Below are 7,681 nucleotides of genomic sequence, written 5' to 3'. Positions count from 1 at the left end.
TAGATCAAGCTAGTCTGTCATAATATAATAGAGACAGTAGATCAAGCTGGTCTGTCATAATATAATAGAGACAGTAGATCTAGCTGGTCTGTCATAATGTAATAGAGACAGTAAAAGCAATGGTAATCTACAATAAGTAATATTACAGGGATATAGAGGGTTGGGGTCATGTAGGAATGATATTACAGGGATATACAGTACCAGTCAAAACGTTTGGACACACCTACTCACTCATTCAAGGGTTTTTCTTTATTTGTACTATTTTCTACATTGTAGGATAATAGTGAAGACGTCAAAACTCTGAAATAACACATATGGAATCATGTAGTACATTTTTTTTAATTTATTTTTTACATTTGACATTCTTCAAAGTAGCCACCTGTCACGTGTGCTCCCTCCGGCCTCTAGGTCACCAGGGTGCTCGATATAGCGCACACCTGTCACCACCGTTACACACACCTGCGTGTCGTCAAATTCACCTGGACTCCATCACATCCCTGATTACCTTTTGCAACAGTCTTGAAGGAGTTCCCACATATGGTGAGCACTTGTTGGCTGCTTTTCCTTACATGTCGAACCCCAATAAGACTAGCTGTTGCCACTGGCATCAGCTAATGAGGGTCCTAATAAAATCAAATAAAACCAGGTGTAAAGCGATAGCCAGCTCCTCATAGCTGGTTGATGCGTGGATTGAAATAAGAGTTCCTATAAGCCCATGTTGCACAACACTTGTATAGGCTAATTGCATGAGAAAACAGAGTTTTGATGGCCTCACTTTACAACCGGAGTAGCCTACCTGGCTGGCATTTAAATGAACCACGCCCTCCATTTGCTATTTAAGTACATATGGATTATGTGTATTTTTCCCCCTCCCCTGCACCTGTTCTGACAGGTGCTTGATGGCTCATTCTAAACCAAAACTAATTTAACACATCTATTACGTAATATACATAACAAGATTAAACTGAGAATATAGTCTGATGGGGGACAATATTAGCACTTGTAAATGATGCCTAGTGTCTGCAGTCTAAGGCAAGAAACAGCACATGCATTTTTTTTAACAACTTTTTCAAATCATATCTCTCTCACTAATGACATATTGATTTTACTTCTCACCAATTTTCCTTCAGGAAAATTACCCTTTTCTAGTTGTAGTTCTTGCTAGCTAAGAATGGCTGTACACTTTTGACATTTCTACATTTGTATTTTCACTGAGTTCCTCCTGTCATCTCATCTCTCCATATGTCCATTTGTATCCTACTATTCTCATGTGCATCCCAATAATTTCTATAATTGTCTGAAGTGTACACTCATTCTCTACTACCCACATATCTTTAAGCATTGTATTGGTGGAGACAAGGGCTAGATGGAGTGTTCTTATACCAGTAATTTTATGCTGGTGAGTCGCTGATACACTTCTACGCAAACGACACCATTCTGTATACTTCTGGCCCTTCTTTGGACACTGTGTTAACAACCCTCCAGACGAGCTTCAATACCATACAACTCTCCTTCCGTGGCCTCCAACTGCTCTTAAATACAAGTAAAACTAAATACATGCTCTTCAACCGATCGCTGCCTGCACCTGCCCATCCGTCCAGCATCACTACTCTGGACGGTTCTGACTTAGAATATGTGGACAACTACAAATACCTAAGTGTCTGGTTAAACTGTAAACTCTCCTTCCAGACTCACATCAAACATCTCCAATCCAAAGTTAAATCTAGAATTGGCTTCCTATTTTGCAACAAAGCATCCTTCACTCATGCTGCCAAACATACCCTCGTAAAACTGACCATCCTACCGATCCTCGACTTCGGCGATGTCATTTACAAAATAGCCTCCAACACCCTACTCAATAAATTGGATGCAGTCTATCACAGTGCCCTCCGTTTTGTCACCAAAGCCCCATATACTACCCACCACTGCGACCTGTACGCTCTCGTTGCCTGGTCCTCGCTTCATACTCGTCGCCAAACCCACTGGCTCCAGGTCATCTACAGGACCCTGCTATGTAAAGTCCCCCCTTATCTCAACTCGCTGGTTACCATAGCAGCACCCACCTGTAGCACGCGCTCCAGCAGGTATATCTCTCTGGTCACCCTCAAAAACAATTCTTCCTTTGGCCGCCTCTCCTTCCAGTTCTCTGCTGCCAATGACTGGAACGAACTACAAAAATCTCTGAAACTGGAAACTCATCTCCCTCACTACCTTTAAACACCAGCTGTCAGAGCAGCTCACAGATTACTGCACCTGTACATAGCCCATCTATAATTTAGCCCAAACAACTACCTCTTCCCCTACTGTATTTATTTATTTTGCTCCTTTGCACCCCATTATTTTAATTTCTACTTTGCACATTCTTCCACTACAAATCAACCATTCCAATGTTTTACTTGCTATATTGTATTTACTTCGCCACCATGGCCTTTTTTTTGCCTTTTCCTCCCTTATCTCACCTCATTTGCTCACATCATATTTAGACTTGTTTATACTGTATTATTGACTGTATGTTTGTTTTACTCCATGTGTAACTCTGTGTCGTTGTATGTGTCGAACTGCTTTGCTTTATCTTGGCCAGGTCCCAATTGTAAATGAGAACTTGTTCTCAACTTGCCTACCTGGTTAAATAAAGGTGAAATAAAATTCAAATGAATAAAAAAGGATTATTGAACCAGTTCTTAAAAAATAAAGACTTGTTTCTATACAAAATAGCCTTATTGTCCCATACTATGACCAATAAGCATACTATATACTCAATTCACATCACAAATAGTACAGTTAGTGCGGTTAGAATGGGTATTCGACACAGCCAATCATCATTCATTCCGTTAAACCTAGTTAGCAACTTCCTTCAAACTGCATGCAGAGACATAACATTGGTATCCATGTGTTCATCTGACTCTGGGGAAGTAGATAAAGGGCTTCATTGTGAAAATCCCCCAAGTATCACTTTAAGTTTCAGTTTTTGCTTAAAAGGACGACTACACTTCCTGATTTAGTCTCGTTTTAGATTTGGTTCATTAAGAAGTACTAGTGGCCATGACTGAATTTAAAAGTGAGTTGGTTTCAGGGTGTGGTTTGATGTGTGTGTGTGTGTGTGTGTGTGTGTGTGTGTGTGTGTGTGTGTGTGTGTGTGTGTGTGTGTGTGTGTGTGTGTGTGTGTGTGTGTGTGTGTGTGTGTGTCTCAGGAGGGAAGAGTTGGTAGAAAATAATTAGCCAGTGGTAGAGTTGGTTTGCCAAGCTCAGGGGCAAGTTAGGGACCATCAATAAATTACACAATGGAAATTGGACAGTATTTTCATGTTGCACACCTTTTAGTTGTCTCATTAAATGCTTTCAATATTTGTATATACATTTCTACAATTTATAGTTGGTTTAAGGATTTTAAGTCTATGTTTTTCAATTTGGGGTTATTGACATAAAAAAAATATTGTAGCATGTACATTGTGTAATTTACTGATGTTCCCTAACTTCAGTGGCTTGCGGAAGGAAGTATTCACTCCCTTGTCATTTTTCCTATTTTGTTGCCTTACAACCTGGGATTAAAATTGATTTTTGGGGGATTTGTAACATTTGATTTACACAACATGCCTACCACTTTGAAGATGTGGAGGTCCTGGATTGGCGTGGTTACACGTGGTCTGCAGTTGTAGGGCCAGTTGGACATACTTCCAAATTCTCTAAAACGACATTGGCGGTGGCTTATGGCAGAGAAATGAACATTACATTTTCTGGCAACAACTCTGGTGGACAGTCCTGCAGTCAGCATGCCAATTGCACGCTCCCTCAAAACTTGAGACATCTGTGACATTGTGTTGTGTGACAAAACTGCACATTTTAGAGTGGCTTTTTTTTGTCCCCAGCACAAGGTGTACCTGTGTCATGATCATGTTATTTAATCAGCTTATTGATATGCCACACCTATCAGGTGGATGGATTATCTTGGCGAAGGAGAATTGCTCACAAACAGGGATGTGTAAACCAATTTGACATCCCTGTATATTGTGGGATCTTTTATTTCAACTCATGAAATCAACCCTTTACACGTTGTTTTTATATTTTTGTTCAGTATAGATTCTGCTTCTATGACATGTCCTACTAGTAACTTAGGAACGATACACTCTGTCTGTTTGTCATCATTGCAGGTGTGTGAACTGGCTATGGTGCTGAAGGGAGTGTTGGTATCATCAGGTGAGTACAGTAGTGCTGCTTAACCCACCTGTTTGTCTGTGTGTCAGCCACACAGGGACTTATGTTTTTAACTGTCGCCTACTGAATCATCCACTTGGTAGGGCGTATCTATTAATCCTCTTCAGGAAAGACATGACAGAACTGGCTAGTAGTGTCAGACAGTACGATGACAGAACTGGCTAGTAGTGTCAGACAGTACGATGACAGAACTGGCTAGTAGTGTCAGACAGTACGATGACAGAACTGGCTAGTAGTGTCAGACAGTACGATGACAGAACTGGCTAGTAGTGTCAGACAGTACGATGACAGAACTGGCTAGTAGTGTCAGACAGTACGATGACAGAACTGGCTAGTAGTGTCAGACAGTACGATGACAGAACTGGCTAGTAGTGTCAGACAGTACGATGACAGAACTGGCTAGTAGTGTCAGACAGTACGATGACAGAACTGGCTAGTAGTGTCAGACAGTACGATGACAGAACTGGCTAGTAGTGTCAGAGAGTACGATGACAGAACTGGCTACCAGTGGTGTAAAGTACTTAGGTAAAAATACTGTACTTTACAATGTATATTTTAGATAACTTTTACTTCACTACATTCCTACAGAAAATAATGCACTTTTTACTCCATACATTTTCCCGTGACACCCAAAAGTACTCGTTACATTTTGAATGTAAAATGGTCCAATTCATGCACATCAAGAGAACAACCCTGGTCATCCCTACTGCATCTGATCTGGTTGACTCACTAAACACAAATGCTTCATTTGTAAATTGTGTGTTGGAGTGTCCCCCTGGCTGTGAGTTTTTTTTTTTTTCATAAATATTATGCAGTTTGGTTTGAAATTATTTCAAATTTTACATTTGATACTTAAGCATATTTAAAACCAAATACTTTTACTTCAATCCTTTTCTATTGAGGTATCTTTACTTTTACTCAAGTATGACAATTGGGTACTTTTCCACCACTGCTGGCTACTACTGTCAGACAGTACAATGCCAAAACTGGCTACTACTGTCACAGTACAATGGCAGGCCTTGGATGAACAACAGGCTACAGAAAGCCAGTAGTTCCTGTTGCATCATGGTTGTAGGCAGGAAGCCAGCCATTGCACCCTCATGAGCGAAATAATGACATCACATCACCTCTCACTTAAACTCTGGCCGTGTCTCAATGTAATTTTCGCCTTTTGTTTTCCTTCAAGGTGACGCTCTTCTCCTCCTTCCTCTACTGGTACACAGCCCTCTCCCTCTCTCTTCTCCTCCCTCTACTGGTACACAGCCCTCTCCCTCTCTCTTCTCCTCCCTCTACCAGTACACAGCCCTCTCCCTCTCTCTTCTCCTCCCTCTACTGGTACACAGCCCTCTCCCTCTCTCTTCTCCTCCCTCTACCAGTACACAGCCCTCTCCCTCTCTCTTCTCCTTCCTCTACTGGTACACAGCCCTCTCCCTCTCTCTTCTCCTCCCTCTACCAGTACACAGCCCTCTCCCTCTCTCTTCTCCTCCCTCTACCAGTACACAGCCCTCTCCCTCTCTCTTCTCCTCCCTCTACCAGTACACAGCCCTCTCCCTCTTTCTTCTCCTCCCTCTACCAGGACACAGCACTCTCCCTCTCTTCTCCTCCCTCTACCAGTACACAGCACTCCCCCCTCTCTCTTCTCCTCCCTCTACTGGTACACATCCCTCTCCCTCTCTCTTCTCCTCCCTCTCCCTCTCTTCTCCTCCCTCTACTGGTACACAGCCCTCTCCCTCTCTCTTCTCCTCCCTCTACTGGTACACAGCCCTCTCTCTCTCTCTCTCTCTCTCTCTCTCTCTCTCTCTCTCTCTCTCTCTCTCTCTCTCTCTCTCTACTGGTACACAGCCCTCTCCCTCGCTCTTCTTCTCCTTCCTCTACTAGTACACCAGTGGAGGCTGGTGTCGTGATCAATTTAGGAGGATGGGAGATCTACGGTATAGGTGCTGAATGCACAGAGATGTCAAAGTGTGTTTCAAAAATCATCAAAGAGTAATTATTTTAATCTAAAACATTTAATAAAGACATTTTATAGTACAATATTATTGGGATTTTGATGAGAGGGCTACTTACAGTGTTTTGAAGGGATCACAGCAGTGATTGAATGAGGGTATGAGTGTCATGTATTGTCATGTTCTGTCTTGTTCCTGTTTTTTCTCTTCGCTTCGTTTCCCCCTGCTGGTCGTATTAGGTTACCTTCTCTTCCTTTCCTTCCCCCAGCTGTTCCTCATCTCCTCTAACTACCTCGTTTACTCTCTCCCACCTGTTCCCTTTTTTCCCTCTGATTAGGTCTCTATTTCTCTCTCTGTTTCTGCTTCTGTCTTTGTCAGATTCTCGTTTGCTTCACCCTTGTCCCGTCCTGTCGTAATCTGCCTCTTCATCAGATGCTACGTGTGATCAGGTACCGCTGTCCTCTACAACCCGCGCCTACCCGGAGAGACCAGCAGTCTGTTGCCGCTAACCCTGCTATTCTCCTCTGCTGCTAGAAGTGGACTCTCCTGTAAAGATCAGAGGACTTTATGATTTATTTGTCGCCCTCTCTGCGGGTTGTCTATTTTGTCAATCGATACATCCGAAGAGGATATATGTCTTCCCTGTGTTTGGACATTAAAAAATTACTCTGTTTCTGTTAAACCGCTTTTGGGTCCTTACTCACCTGCATAACAATGAGGCATGAGTTGAGGTGTTAAGAGGCTTGACTTCAGTGCAGGACATTTGTCTGAGAATACAAAAAAACAATAACACAACACACTACACAGTTCGACAAAAGAGCTAAGAAAGAGTTAGTCCAAGCAAGGAGTAAAATCATTGACGTATAATACTGTGATTGTGTTTGTGTATGTGATGGACTCTACATACAGTAATGAGAGAAAATTGACAGGGGTACTCATAGTGCTTGGAGGGGAAACAGTCAATGTGCCAGTGGATGAGCGGGGCACATGAGACGTGGCTTCAGTTCTTGTCAGGAGGTAGTTGACAATGGTAGTGGAGGGGTCATCACCTCTTAAATCAGGGAACAGGAGGGGACTTAGCTGGAAATACAAATAGCTGATACGTTCCATTACAACTGCGCCATCATAGGTTTGGACAAGTTTCTCCGTGAAGTTAAACACAGAGTTGGCATCTTGCCCACTTGACACATCAAAGTAGCCCAATAAACATTCCTGAATAACGCCCTGACCAACACCCTGATCATCCACATACCTGATGGTAACTGACAACTGCAAGCAGGCTGGTGGCACCATAGGTCCCAGATTGAGGGGGAGGGGGGTTCTCCCCTGGGGCCTGGAGTTTTTCCTTATCTGGTAATCTAACCAGGAAAACTCTGGACCCTATGACAGTGATTAATCAGTTGAAAAAATGGTTTTATCTGGGCTATGATTGGACCAGTTTTTCCTTATCTGGTAACCTAACCAGGAAAACTCTGGACCCTATGACAGTGATTAATCAGTTGTAAAAAGGTTTCATCTGGGCT

Source organism: Oncorhynchus keta, chromosome 21, assembly GCF_023373465.1.
Source record: "Oncorhynchus keta strain PuntledgeMale-10-30-2019 chromosome 21, Oket_V2, whole genome shotgun sequence".
Classification (NCBI taxonomy): Eukaryota; Metazoa; Chordata; class Actinopteri; order Salmoniformes; family Salmonidae; genus Oncorhynchus; species Oncorhynchus keta.
Note: the sequence above shows the minus strand (reverse complement) of the source record.